This window comes from Phalacrocorax aristotelis, chromosome 9 (genome assembly GCF_949628215.1).
Source record: "Phalacrocorax aristotelis chromosome 9, bGulAri2.1, whole genome shotgun sequence".
Lineage (NCBI taxonomy): Eukaryota > Metazoa > Chordata > Aves > Suliformes > Phalacrocoracidae > Phalacrocorax > Phalacrocorax aristotelis.
In genome coordinates, this window is record NC_134284.1 from 14,557,330 (window position 1) to 14,572,575 (window position 15,246).

Sequence of the window (15,246 nt, forward strand, 5' to 3'; positions counted from 1 at the left end):
GCTAACAGGCAGGTTGGAAGTCTTGGTTCCAAAAGGTTGTGGTCAGGATCCAGAAAAGCACTTTGGTGTTTAAAGTGCAGCTTAAGTGGTACCGAAAACTGTTTGGGCATCATAGGTGCCTGGGACACTGTACCTGTCTGGTTTCTGGTAAAATTTTACTAAGAGGTCTCCTACTCTGCTCCTGTGTGTGCCCAGAAGTGCAGCTGACTTAGCTGCACTGAATTCCTGTGTGGTTTTCTCTTGTCTGAGCTTTTTGGGTATCCTTGTGCATAACTTCTCAGGTGGAGATGATGGGGTAGGAGGAGAATGGCAGAGGCCACATTGGTGGGTATGCTTTTTAGGCCCTGTACACCTTTTGAGACCTTTGAATTTCTGTCTTTAAGCTCAGAAAATTTACCTTCTTCCAGCCACTGTGTAAATACAATGTTCACAGCCCCAGTCTGCTGTCTCTGAGTCCTTTATTCTGGGTACTGCAGAGGCTCAGAAGCCTTTCATCAACCCTGGGCCTCTAGAAGTTTGAACTGTGTATGCAATGGGAAAGTGACCTGTCATTTAATGGTGGTTGTCATCAGTTGGTCTAATTCTCACTCAACCACTGTTGAAAGCAATTTTACTACTAATGAACGTGGGACAAGTGGTTTTCAGTAGCTGCCACTGTGATTGAAACATGGTGGAATATGAACTCAAGCCTATTTGCTCAAATAATAATGGAAACAATTTTTAATCCTTTGTGGCTGCAGAATTAGAACTGCAGGATGTAGAAATTAAGATGCATTTGAAATACTTTTCACTCTTACTCAAGTCAAAAGAACTGTGGTAGAAGAGAGATACATCTTACATGGCTAAATGTTTTACAGAAATGTTTAAATAGTCCAAAAGTGCATTCTTTATTTCAGATGATGTGTGAGCTGGAAAGGTATAAACTTCAGATCACAGGCTGAGTTTACAAGGTCGGCAATTAGGGAAGGAAAACACATCATTTTTTTCTTGAATATTAAGTGTACATAATATGAGACCCATAATGGCATTTGAACTGAGCTGCTTTCCTAGCATAATTGCACTCTAGTTATTTTAAATAACACGTAAGGAGATATCAGTTATTAGCAACTTTAGGTATACAGGTAAGTTTTTCAAACAATGTCAGCTTTTAGGGTAGAGATCAGCTAGAGAAAAAACATCACAACTGAATGTGGTTTACACTTTGAAAGTATGTAAGTCCTCTTTGCAGCCGTTTCAGTTTTACACGGCAGAATTGTTCTCACAGTCTGTATGTGCGGCGTGTGTATTGGCAACTCCATATGCAACGTAATGCTTATTGTAAGGCCAAAGCTACTGCCAGTCCAAGAGACTTGCCCATGAGAAAGGTCTGGGGCCCAGAGGAGCAGTGCAGAGGGAAGAGGGGCTGGTTGGCTCTGCAGGTCTGTGTTTTCAGCCTGCAGGCCTTCGGGATCCGGACGTTAATGCTTGCCTCATTGAGCTGATGGTTCTCGGGAAAGTTGTGTTTACACTGTGCGTATACAGCAATAAAATTTATCCTCCTCTGGTTTTCACTGTCACTGCCAAGTCTGGTAATTAATCAAGACTGTACTGTGGTCGACTTTTTCTTACTTTCCTTTCCCCCTTTCTGAAGTGAGTAATGAAGAATGATGTCTTCACTTCTTCACCTCCACATCTCCTCGCCTGCTGAACACTTGAACTAGTCCCTTTGACAAGCAGCCTGCACCAGGGAGAACGTGCCACAGATGACAAATGTGGCTCTGGATTTTGGCAAGCGTGAGGTTGGCTTTGTGGCACTTCTCCATTTGCCACCATCAATCTTTCTCTGTCAAAGTCCTTTTTGTCCTGTCATTGTTGCTGTTTGTTTCACATTATGCATTGAGTCCTGCCTCTTCACAGGCTGGCTGGAAACTGCACTTGTGCAGCACACTAGGAAAAAACCTCCTCTAACCAGTGGGGCAAAGTGCCATAATGATGGTTAATAGGGGTCAATGCTGCAGGTCTGAAGTGGCTATTAAGAAGGAAGACAGGGAAGAGGTTCTCTGTGAATTTCAGTTTATTTTCCAGCCCCTGCTCTCAATCTTCTTTCCCTGCACAACGAAGTTAAAAGAATCTTGAAGATTAAAATCAAGTCACAATCTAAGGTCTGCTGTAGAAACCAGGAGGTGTTTCTTTTTTTTTTTTCTTTCACACAAAAAGGTTAGGTTTTAAAATATAAGAAGTTGTCACTGTAATAGCAACATCTGGTAATCAGTCATAGTTTCTACCCAAGTATCACAGCTCAGATTATTTCAATCATCTGAGAATTAATCCTCAGAATCCCTCTAGGGTAGATACCAACAGCATCATCCTCATATTTGAAAGGAAGGGAAACTGTACTCGAATGGGAAGACACTTTAGGTTTCATGAAGAATTGGTGGCCAGTCTGGAATGCAAATAGGTCTACCAAGACTGTGGAGGTATTCTGTAGGCAATAGTTAACAGAAGTATAAGAAAATAAATTGTATAATTGATCCCTAGCGCCATCACAGTGTAAGAATGACTTTCCATGAAAGAACCAGAGGTTCTAATCTGTTCTTCATTAAGATCCTTGTTTTTAAGTTCACTTGTTAAGGCAGCTGTGGTTTTGGGACATTTTTGAAGAGGAGATGATGATTTGATGTGTGTTGAAGTCCTTTACTGACATGGTTTGCTAGACTAAAATGAATTTAATTGCTTTCTAGTAATTTGAATTATTCACAACTGTTAATTTAATAGAATAACTTTACAAAATCAGAGAGCTGGTCATTTCACAATGGTGCTGTGTAATTTAATATATTAGGAGGTTCCAGTGAAGATGCTGCATAAGTTGAAAATAATATGTCTAATTCTTCATACACGTTAAAAGCCTAAAGAGGAGATCCAGTTCCTATCTTGTATTACCCCAGGACAACCATTGCACCAACTCTTATTTTAATGGTGAGTTCACAAGGCAAGACTTCACATAGACAAATAGACACAAATGCATAAATTGTGGCCATAACCTTTAACTGTTGCTGTTGAAGAACTAGTCTCTTCTCTTTCCACTTAAACTTTAGTGGAAGGGAGGAAATGTCACAAAACATGGCTATTTCTGCCCCATAATAGCAGAAAGGAATAAAAGAAGCCTCAAACCCAACAATACAGCAAGCAACAAAAGGTATAAAAGCATTGATGTAAGTTACTCTTTCTGAATATTTAAATATCTTCTGATTACAAGCATCTACATATTCAAACTCTTTGGAAGGTATCGAGCCCTATTTTCTCATAAGAATTTATCTTGCTTCATTTTCCAGTACTCAGCTAATTCTTCTTGTTACGCTGTTTTCTGTTAGGTTGAAAAAGCCTTTTAACTCTCAAGTGTTTTCATCCATTGAACATGTTCACACTTTCACACAAAGCCTCAAGTTGACTCTGGATGTATTTGTATTACGTGGTGTAGTGGTCAGTGGTTCCACCTCTGGGCTGGTGGGAATTTAGTCCAGTAAATCCACATGTGATGCAAAGGTTATGATAATGGTCTGTTATATTTGGCATACTCAGAGTTTTAAAAGAGGTTTTTTGAAAAGCTGAAAAGACAGGAGCAGTGATACATCTTCATACAGATAAGAAATGTTGCACCTTCTTTCTTTGTAAATCTGATTCCTGAACCCTCACTGATCTTTATATATAATTGCTTGTACTGTATGAATTCTGTGATTCTGTAATTGTGAGTCTCGTGAACTCTGTTTCTTATATATTTAGAATCTATTTGACAATATGTAAACTAGACATACAACATTCATAAATTGGCTTTTTTCCTCTGTTCTAATTCTTCAAGCATATGGCCTCATACAGTAAATACACCCTACCATGTGCCAGAACATACAGTATATGTGTGTGTATATACACACACACACACTGAGGGACAATCTGTCGTTTTTCTCCTTTCACTAAAAGCATTCTTTGCTTTCGTGTGGGTTTATCTGAACAAACTAAATATGTACAACTTGACTAATCTGTGACTAAGTAGGGGTGAGATAATTACTTAAAAGTAAGGACTGAGAAGTGTTGCTCACAGTGAACCATAGCAAAAGAAGGTACAACAAGGGAAAAGAGAAATCATAAGAAAGGAAGTTTCAGCTGAATATGGCAGAGGGAAAATCTCATGGTAGTAAGATCCACCATGTGTAAGTGGTGGTATTTTTACTGGTTGTTTATTCAGACTTGCACAAAACTGCTGGATAATTCTTCTTCATTGGTACACAGTGCTGTAACTCCCATGTGTTGCAGGGATTCCTTGCTAGCCTAGGCCAAAGTACAGGATAATGTGCTTGCTGATCATGAGATGAGGTTATAAAGAACACGCTTAGCTGTTAAGGAAGGAAAATTGCATTGTGACTTTGTTCCTGTTATCACCAGTAAAGACAAGTGACCTGGCTGGCTGTCATCAACAGCGTTCAGGAAGTGGCTTTGACCAGGCCTGCTGTGAGGTGACAGCAATTGGGCGCTAGCATTGGACCACGTCTTTTGATAGTTCTTGACAGTATTTGGGAGACAGCTTCTGAACATACTCACTGGGGGGTGTTGACAGTACTTAGCAGGTGGTTCCTGACAATATTGGCCATAGGCATTGACATCAGTAAGGACCCAGCAATTGTTTCAAGGACCATTTTTCTGATGATTATAAAACATGCGTGGTTGTAGACTCAGGTTGATAATACCAGACTAGAAGCCAAAAATGATCTGTCTTTCCTCTGGTTCCATGAGTTGATGAGAAAGTCTACGCAACAGTTATCTGGATGGAGAATGCACTGAAGTGAGGATCAACAATGTTGCTTCCTTCATTGGAAGTGGAAGTGAGGGAGGGGAAGGGATAGCTGCAGAGAGACTGATTTACTCACCTCTCTCGTTCTGTGTCTACTGCAAAGGTAACGATACGCTTTTCCTGAGTGGTAGAATTGTACAGAATCCCACATTTTCCAGTCTCTGCTAAGCTGGGATGTATGAATAAGGCAGCATGGAGTCGCTGTGCGAGCTGACATGTCATTACAGGAAGAGGTTTCACCTTCTGAATAGCTTCTTCTCAGACTTCTCTTAGGGATATTAAATCTTTGTTTTGTCATCATTTTTATCCATGAATTGCTTCTGTTGGGTGATTTGCAAAGTGTAGGGAAAGAGGTAACGTTGTTTATCTGCTACGGTTCATGAATTTCAGTGGCCTGTGGAATCAGTAGGCTGGAGAGCACTAGTGTGCCCCCAGCTCTGTAGTTTTCTACATATTTTCAACAAAAGAATCTGGAGATGTACTTTTTACTGCAGCCTTGTTTTTACACTCTCTGTGACTGTGTTCCAGCTTGACAGTCTCATGTGTGAATGTGAGTCATTGTGCTCTAGAAGATGTTACACATTGTTCTCAATCTAATTTTATATTTGGTCCTTACATAATATGGTGACTGGTACCTCCTATGTGGACAAATGCCAACAGTGTTTGCTCCAAAACTCTTCACACTGAAATGTGAACTTTATTATTGAGAAATTGATCCCTCTGTGGCATGCTTCAAGCTGGGCAACTTCAGGTTTTAAAGATCACTGCCCCAGCCAGTGAAGCTCCTTATGCTTCTGTTCATTTTTGACAACTCTTTCTTTATTTATATTGCAGCTGCCTTATGCTAGTCACTGGGTAAAACATGTTGCAAAGATGTGGTCCCTTTCCCAAAGAGATGCTATTTGAAAAATAAGTTGACAGATGACAGGCAGAGATGATCAGCGGACTGGGATAGTGCAGATTAAGGTGACTATTCCAACCAAGGCAATCTGCAGGAACCACAGCACACTAACCTTGCTGAAACTGAGACACTTATGAACACTTATTCTGTGGTAACTTACTACTTTAGCAAGTATATAAAAAAATCCTTACATTAGAAAGAAAAATGCAAGAGAAGAGGAAAATAGCCTTTCACTTCAAATGCTTGGAAACTCTAACGATGAAGGCAGTGTCTACGTTGAATAGCAGAGGATTGATATGTTTGACATTAACAGCTCTGAGCATGCAGTCGGCATAGCCAGAACAGTGCAGTGTTAGCTGAGCCCATTCTTGTCCAGTACAACTGCTGGTATATGTTTATTAGAGGATACAGAAGTGTAATGTGCTTTCCTAGATGTCTGGAAAAGCCCTAGCTATTCATGGGAAGCAGCTCTGATACTGTAATTTTCTTTGCCATTCTTCAGTATTAATCATCTTAATACAAAACATTGAGTGCAAATTCTGCAATAACGCTACATCTTCAATTGATTCTCATGCCACAGTAGAAGTTAGTAGTATTACTTTTATTTCTCATATAATGTAATTGTATATTGTTATATACTACATTATTATATGCTATTATATGTTACATAATAACATTTTATTATATATTTTCATATAACGTGGATGTTGGAAGAGGCTTAGGAAGAGCCATTTGGTAGTCACTGAAGATGTCAGGGAGGAGCTGGCTTCCTTCAGCAGCAGATGCCAGGATTATATTGTCAGGCTGTAGATTTTTCTTGGTCATGACTGTAGAATGGAAACACTTGGAGATAAAAATATACATGTCTCTATCAATAAGAGGGAAGGGGGTTTGTTTAATTTGGCAGTACTAACTGCTCTAAACTTCTGTTTGGATTTACAAAGGCTCTTTCTAATCATGTGATATACAGTAAAAAAAAAAATTTGCAAGATGTTATCGTGAGATGCCAGTGCAACCCAATAAACAAGCACTCATTTAATGAGCACTAGCAATTCTGGCTCTTTTACCAGATGCTCTTAAAGCTTTCTTGCAAGGCTTTCTCTTTCTGTGAAGAATATCAGTCTACATGAACAGCTATATAGGAGAAAAGTGGTCCAGAAATTAATATTCTCAGAAATACCTTATTATGAACATTTCCAGGATTGTAGCCCAGTTCTACACTCCTTATTCCTAAAAAGGACTTCGGATTTGTTTGTTTTGGGTTTTTTTTTTTAAATGCAAACCCTATGGATTAATAGTAATTATAACACCCTGCTCATGTGCAGCATTTCTTGTCTGAAGAACTCAAAGCACCTCAAAGTATTCCTGCCCCTTTCATAAACTATTAATAGAAGGTAGAGGAGACATGTAAATGACTTGCTCAAGATGGACTGGCAAAGATGTAGCAGATCCAGGAATAAAAATCAGAAGTCCTTCTGTGTTCCTCTTTCCTTTCTGACCTCTTGTTCATAGTGTGGCTATTGTGTACAACATAATGTTTTGTACTCATGTTTCTTTTTTCCTAGTCTTATTTATCTGCATTTCCATTGCTATTATTTTATTATCTGTAAGGTTAATAACCAGTCTGAAAGAAAATAGGTAATACTGGACATCATTTCTGTTATTTGCCCTCTCACCTCAGCGTCTTCACCTCTATCAATCTGTCTCTATTGATGTAAAAATGCTTTGAAAGTTGGCTTCTGCTTACAATGAAGTTAGTATAATTCTCTTGTCAGTCCTGGTGGGGCAATTTTGAAGCTGTTAGTGAGCAAGTATGCAAAGTTGTGCAGGGTGCACAACTACATTTTGGGGTTCAACTTGAGCCTTATGTTTTGTTTGTTGTGACTGACCCTACCAATTGCCTGAAGGACAAGCCTAAAGGACTTTTTCCTTTGGTTTTTTTTGGTCAGACGCATAGGGAAGTTATTTTGTTCCTCCTCTGCCATCAGAAGGCAGTAAGACACTGCCACCAATACTGAGGTGGTATTAGAATTCATCGAGTTAAGGAGCATGTGCCATGTGTTTATTGATTTACCCATGTGTCATAAGCAGGGAGCATAGATGAAGCTGGGGAGAACCAAACCAAAACAACAGCACTTGGAAGTTTGATCTTGTTTTGTTTGGAGGTAGAGTCTTCTGTGCCTTTTTCTGCCCCATCATGACTGTCTTGGGCGCGGTGGCACTTGGTTGTGCTGGTATAACTCTGCTGGAGCTGCCCTTGGTGTGCACTGGGGGCAGAAAGGAAGCCCTGCTGGATCTGTGGTTCTGGTTCTGTGCAGCTGGGAGGCTAAATCAGTGATGCAAAGTATCCTTTGCTTACCCTTTTGGAGAGACATTGCCTCTCATCTTCACTGGGAACAGTTAGTCCCACTCATCTCCTCCATTAGTGCTGCTCTCCTTAAGTTTTTGGATTTGACTCCCGTGTTCAGTTCCTACCGTAGCAGTGGCTCCTGCTACCATCCCTGTCTTTAGTTACCTATGAAAGTGCAGTGTGATGTGATTTATTTTGATTTTGGTACGCAGAACACTAGTTCCTTGAAGAGAAAAGAAGGTTCTTCAGATGCCACATAGGAGGAAGGTACTCAGGGATTTGGCTATAGGAGCATTCAGTGGACTTTGTATCAGGTTTTTTATTACTATTTTTTACTGTAAAATCACATTGTGTTTTTTCTGTCAGACAAGTCAGACCTCAAATGCAAATAACAATCAAAAATATTTTTCTGTGAACAGTTTCTGATACAAGTATAAAATTGTTCCTTTTACCTCTTTTTCCATTTTTTCTCATTCCACATTACATGTCACTTGCTATAATATTCACAGAAGAAAAACACAGAAGGGACTCAGTGCAACCAGCTCTATATTTATCTATCTGAACAATAACAAAATTCAGAGGTGTTTGTCTAGTCCTATATTTAATAATGAAATGCTACAAAATGTTTTTGGATTTTCTGTCTTCCAAATATCTCAAAGTACTTGATCTTCACCATTACGAGTCAAACTCAAGTCCAGGAAAAGATTTTGTGAGATGCCCACGGCTGACATCCAGCAGAAAATAAAGCTGAGGACAGGATCTATGTCCTGAACCCTCGGGCCGCTCTGCCATCCTCACTGCAACAACTGTCGGATGTGTTCCCTCTTCTCCCCTGTCCCTGCTGTTCCAAGGTCGTGAATCAGGGAATTAAGCTTCAGGAGCAGGCAGCTCTGCTTGTGAGGCCCCCTGAGCTGAAGCCTTGTTCTGCAATTAGTGCCGCCTCAGCAAGCAAGCTCAGACAGTGAAACAAAGAGAAGCCCTTCCAAACTGCAGTCCTTATCTCTGCAGACTTTCTTCCCAATCCTGTGAGCACCACGTAGCAACAGGATACTGAGAGATGCAGACAGAAGTAGATTCACTCATCCTACGGTTGCTGCAGGGTTGCTCAGGAGTATCTATCTTGAAAGGCCAACCTGCAGCATCGAGGCATCAGAATATTGTCTTAGCCCCGCAGAGTGCAATGCAAATACTAGTGTGGTGGTACATTGCTCTCATAGTGGAGATTAAAGTTAACAGAATGCGGAAGTATCATCAAAGTAGTGATCACTACTATGAAAATTCATTAATAAGCTGGGTTTTTTTTATTTTAAGTTGTGGATTTGATAGTAAGGTGTGGAAGAGATCTATTGGAATGTCTTTAGTTTTTGACTTACAGAGTTGGGTGGACTACATCTAAGCTATATAAAAAAGTAACTAAGAAAAGCAAGCCGATTGTCATTTGGCTGAAAATCACTGTACAGAGATCTACAAGAGAGGCCCAAAAATGTTTGAGTGTATACAAAATTTTCAGTTGCAACCTTTCCAGGTTGAAAACTGGTGTTATTAGATCACCAGTCTCCTGAGAACATATCATTGCTTCCTTCCAGTTGTAAAAGTCCCAGGTAAACAAAGTATCTGCTGATGTGACAGACGGTTGGGTGTGTGGTCATGAGGCTGTAGTAACCGTCTGTCATAGCTCCACAGGCATGCTGTGCCTCTGACCTTTTCACAGTCGTTCTGGGGTTTTAATTCTTAGTACTCAGCCATTGGACTTGACTCGTGTTCAAGGGAGAGCGGTGCAGCTCCACTGGTCCTTGATGAACTACTTGGCTTCACAGCCCCTCTTTGTTACTGGTGTTCTTCCAGCAAGGCTAAAGATGTGTAAGACCCCCATGGGAGATGGACTTCTTTTGGTTCTGCTTAACAACAAATAGTGGCCGCAACAGCCTTGTTACAGCATGGCAGATTACTAGAAATTTCAAAGGCAGCATTGGAAATTTTCTAGCTAAGGAGAAAAAAGCAAAGCATGCACATGCATATTTTGCTGTGGTTGTCCTTCTTTTTCCAAACATGGAACATTGCAACTATTTATTGCAGGAGGGAGCCCAAGGCTTTAGTTTTCCAAGTCATCAACTTGCTTCTTCAGTGCAATATGCAGTTCAGGTGTTATTACACGTTCAGACTTCTTTGGCTGCAGTTTGTTAAGAGTTAATAGTCATATGATGTTCCTCCATTCTGTTTTCCAGTTAACTGCAGAGCGGCAGACTTTAATCAGTCAAGTCTATAATTTACTATGGGTGAATTACTAATACCTAATTTTACTATCCTATTTCAGAGAAAAAAAAAAAGGGCTTCTTCAGTCACAGGACGTTGCTGTTAAGAAATCATTGGTAAACTGAGGCATGAATATGCTTCAATGAGATACTGACAGCATTTGCCGCTGCTTGCAAGGAGGGCAAAAATGACATTTTGGAGGTTGAGTGCTATGACCAATGTGATAAGTTGAATTTTACAAGCTTCCTGTTTTAGAAGCTTCACTGAGATTTTTCAGATCTGTTGCGTCCCTACAGTGGTGTAGGACTGGTTGTTAAACCAGTATTAAACTGGTATTTCAGACACTTCTGGGCTTGCATGAGAGATCCAAACAGTTACTTTCCTTGCGATATCTCAGAATTTATTCTGTAATTATTAAAAAGTGGGGAAGTTAAACAAATTCCAGGCACACTCCTGTTGGAAAAGCATTATGTACTATAATTGTTGGTTTTATTATTATTTCATGGCTTTCCAGATGTTCTAAAATCTGGTAAATATTTCAGAGCATTTGAAGCTTTTCCAAATTGATCGTCCTATCTGTGATCACAGACTGGGATCAGGAGGACTGTAACAATGCAGGTTACAGTGCAGTAGCACTGAAATGAGTGGCAGCAGCAGAAAGGGAATTGGTTACATCTTGCTCAAAACATTTGGCAGTTGTCACATTTAGATGCAGGAACAGATGAGCCATTGATTTGATTGAGCAGGGAAGTTCTTGTTTCATTCAGATTATGGAATTTGATAGGCTCCTTAATTAAAGGGAGCTGCTTTTTTTTTTTAAAAAGAGAGATTTTGATTGTATTTGGATCTTAGTCTTTTGGTAAGTGGTGTTTAACAAGAGGATGCAAAAGTCTGGCTTCTCTGTACATCTGTTGATCCAGCTGAGGTAGCATCTCTTGCAGCCTCCTTTCAAAAGGAGAATTGCAAGAAGCATAAAAAATTAAATTAACTAAATTGTGATCGTAATTTTGCAGAGGGATTCTGGTCTTACATTTTTGGAACAGGGAGGTATTTTTCAAACTTCCTTAACTAAATATCATATTGCCAATCATTGCAGCTGTGTGTGCTGTGCAGTTTGCTGTTTTCATGTCATTATAGGGTATAAGAAGCTCACCAGGAATCAAGAGTAGGGAAATGAACTGTAAAGTTTTTGTGAATTACCTCCTTTGTAGAGAAATGTCCTTCAGACCACATGTGATGGACCTAGGCTAGTTAATATCCCACGGTTAGACCTAGCTAGAGCTCTGCATAGAAGATACGTCATTTACCATAAGTGTGGCGTTCGTCTGGGTGTCAGAAAGCCCTGCCCATTCTAATGACAGTTTCCATAGCAGCTAATGCACTTCAGAAAAAGGGAAGACAGGAATCAAAGTTATGACTAACGTGGCTGTCCCAAGCTCGTGATGGTATAAACTGCGGCACCCACATTGTCACGTATCTTTCAGTGTGTGGTATGTCTAGGCAAGTCACTGAATGCTACACTAGAGCAATTAAACTCTCCTTTTTCCTAAGAGACGGTTCTGATTAGTCATTGCTAATACCTTAGCTTCATTGAATTCATGAGAAAGAGCTGGGTTTGCCAAAGTAAGCCCCTTCACCCAGAGTCAATACTGGCTCAAAACTTATACTGGCTTAAGTCTGCATCCTGGAGTTCTAATGATCTCTTGTTGGAATTATTCTTGATTTGTGGTCACGGGATTTAACTTAATAACCAGCCTCTATGTTGACCTATTGTATTAGCTACGTTGTGTGTACTCTGGATTTGGTGGCAAACATCCTGGTGGAGCACAATAATGAATAGGTGCCATTTTGTTGCTGGAAGTATCCATCAGTACAGGGGAACGTACCTGAAGGAGTATATTACCATCGCTGGTCTTTGTGGCACACAAGCTTCCCCATTGATGCTACAAAGGACTTCCTGTAACCTTTCATTTTAGCTCTTACTACTTGAATTTTATGTGAATCTGTCTGAATCAACAGTTCTCGTCTATTTGACTGAGAGTCAGTTCAGTAAGGATGTATATGTAACTGTTTGCTGATACACATTCAAATTTAGATTTCCAGCCTGAGGTTCAGTGTGGGGGGGATGTGGGCTTGGTATCTTCCCTTTTTCTAAAATGGACAACTAAAAGACACCAGGTGAATTCAGCCTTGGAAATGCCCATGTTCGCTCTGAAGGAAATTTGGCTCGCGCTCTCAGATGTAGCGGCCTACGTGAGGATGGATGAGACCTGGCCAGCATAATTGTGATGCTAACTGTGCTGCCTCGGGTACCAAAAGTCAGACAGTTTGAATCTTGGCCAGCGTGTAATGGTTACCCCAGTGTGCTGGTGACTTGTTTGTTCTTGGCAAGTCTCGCTAGAAGCCATGTATTGCAATCGGTAAAGGATGGGTAAGAGTGACAGAGTTGTTTATGGGGCTCTCTTTTGTATGAGTGCTACCAGTTCTTAGTTGTTTCTTTCCAGGTATTCATGTATTCTTGCATATACAAGGGCTGGCACTAGTTCCACTTAATTGTTTAGGAAAAGGGGTTTCCAGTGTGCCCTTTCTGGCTTTTTTCCACAGTCCTGGGGGGATGTCTTTTCTATCTAACAGTCTGCAGATTTTTGTTTTAAGTGCTTTATAAAGCACACCTTCTGGGAGAGGGTACTGGCCTGACATCTAGAAGGTCTGTTTATTCTTTCAGTTCAGCCTCCACTTCCTGTTTGATCCTGGCCTCCTCATTTCACATTCTCTTTGCTTTAATTCCATCTTTTGTTGAATGGAAAAACTACTTCTTCCCCTTCCTGTTGAAAGATGGTCTCTAAGCATTATCATCACCACCCTTGGACCAGTCCAAGGAGGACAGTCAGTCTCCCATTATGTTTTGTGCTCCCACACCAGCTGTTGTGCTGATGTGTTACAGATGAGATTTTGGAAGAGAGAGGAGTGTCTAAGATTGTAGTTTCAAGTCTTAGATTTTGTTTGCATTTTCTCCTTTCGGTAACTCATAGATACCCATTTCTCAGTTCTTGCTTCGTCTATCTTGAAGCAACCCAATTACACCAGTTGAACAGATACTAGAGACAGGACAACCTGCAGAGTTTTCCCCAAGGTTTAAAAGCAGGTGGAAAAGCCATTTCTCACCTACCAGTGCCAGAATCAGGAAGCAAGAAGTGAATCAAAGGACTCCTGAGATGCAGCAGAGGAACAAAGCAGTCAGCAGTGAACACTGACAAAAGCCACTCAAGCCTGGAGACCCAAATTTATATTCCCTTGTCTTCCTAGGAGATTGTGTGGCCACAATGACCAGGACAGCTCTTTTCAATAAGATTAAAGATGGAAAAGGTCTAGAAAGTCTCAACTAGTTCATTCATCCTGGAGCACAGGTTGTCCCCCTGCAGGATAATCCCAGTGGCTTTTATGTCTCTAGTTTCACCTCGGGCAGTGAGGTTTCTGGCATATTGACTCTTTAGGTTAGAGCAATAGTCTCTCTCTAAACAAGAAAAGCAGTTTCTTGTTGGATCTTTTAGTATGTTCCCTTAGGCTGAACAGTGACCAGTCACATTATTTTTCCTATGTCCAGGAGAGGCTACCCCACTCCTCCTGTTCTACTGCTTAAAGAGAAGTAGATGTCATTGTACTATCATGAATTATCTGAAACGATGGGCACTTTTATGCTAAGGGACTTTACGTTGGCTTTTTTTAAAAAAACAAAGCTGTATTCAACTGTGGAAGAGCCTCAGGAAGGGTTTTGACTTACATCAGAGGTGAAATTGGCCCACTGAATGAAAAGTAGTACGTTGCTTCTTCCTGTATTTGTCTGAGCTGATGCTTCACTGAATAACGTGACTCATTATTTACGTGGTATATTAGAAATAGATCATTGACTGGTACCTGTGCTTAAGTCACAAGAGGGGAGATTAACATGCTTTGCATCTTTAAATAATCTTTCTTCACCTCCAGACTGTGCCAGCTCTCTTATTTATGTCAAAACAGGGAGCCACACTGAAAGTTGCCAATTTATGTTACATACTGTAACAGAGAAGGCTGCTGCAGGGCTGCCCCACGCCACACACGCACACAAAAAAGTTTCTGATGAGGAGCTGCCTACTCCAAAAGCAAAGGAGCTGAAATAAAATCACTGGCAGCTGAACATGCCATCTCTCCGGGGCAATGTGCTCGTGTTAGTGAACTTGCTGCTATAAACCACAGACTCTCTTTGCACCAGATTTCCCTAAAGATTGGAAAGAGTCTATGCTCAGAAAGCAAGCTTCAAAACATCTCTAGTGAGCATGGAAGATGTGATAGTAAAGGAAAAAATCCAAGGATGGTATAAGGGGGAAGAGAGTGAAGCAAAAGAGAAAATACATAGAAAACTATGGGAGTAGGGGAGCAATTCTCTTGAGGGTACAGTCTGACTTTACAGTCAAACACATTTCCCAGGGCTGCATGAATCAGTACCCCAGTGGGCAGCAGCATGTATGGACTTGCTTATAATTTGCTAGCAATCTCTCTTGCCCTTGCAGCTTCTTGTTTTCTCCTCTCCCTTTCATTCTCCCTGCTGGTCTTTAGCATGTTCTCAGAAGCTAATGCTGGCCTCTAATATGACTGAAGAGCTACTGCAACCAAACTCACTGAGAAATTATTTTTAATGAGCAAAAGCGTTGCACTGAAGCAGTGAATTCCTCCTCTAACACAACAAAAAAGATCCTTACAGTGGAAATCCTGCAGTGAAAGCTCTTCAGATGAATAGCTTGTTAGAAGATAAAGCAGTTAGGTGAATAAAAGCCTGATTACGTACCTGGAGGTAGAATGTAATAAGAATCAGAACAAGTAAATTAATAATTTGGCTGCTGCTTTTGACTGTGGGCTGTGCCTGAGCAGTCTTAGCCAATACCT

The 15,246-nt window shown here is 40.6% G+C and overlaps 1 protein-coding gene and 1 long non-coding RNA gene across 4 annotated transcripts in view; one reads left to right on the top strand and one right to left on the bottom strand.

Moving 5' to 3' along the window:
* Positions 1–15,246, top strand: part of NRXN3 (neurexin 3) — a 1,044,813-nt gene that overhangs the window by 626,189 nt on the left and 403,378 nt on the right. The window lies entirely within an intron of this gene.
* Positions 8,373–15,246, bottom strand: part of LOC142061936 (uncharacterized) — a 37,700-nt gene continuing 30,826 nt past the window's right edge. For all 3 annotated transcript variants that reach the window (XR_012662309.1, XR_012662310.1, XR_012662308.1), the window contains one exon: positions 8,373–10,302. This is a non-coding gene — a long non-coding RNA (uncharacterized LOC142061936). The remainder of the gene's footprint in view (positions 10,303–15,246) is intronic.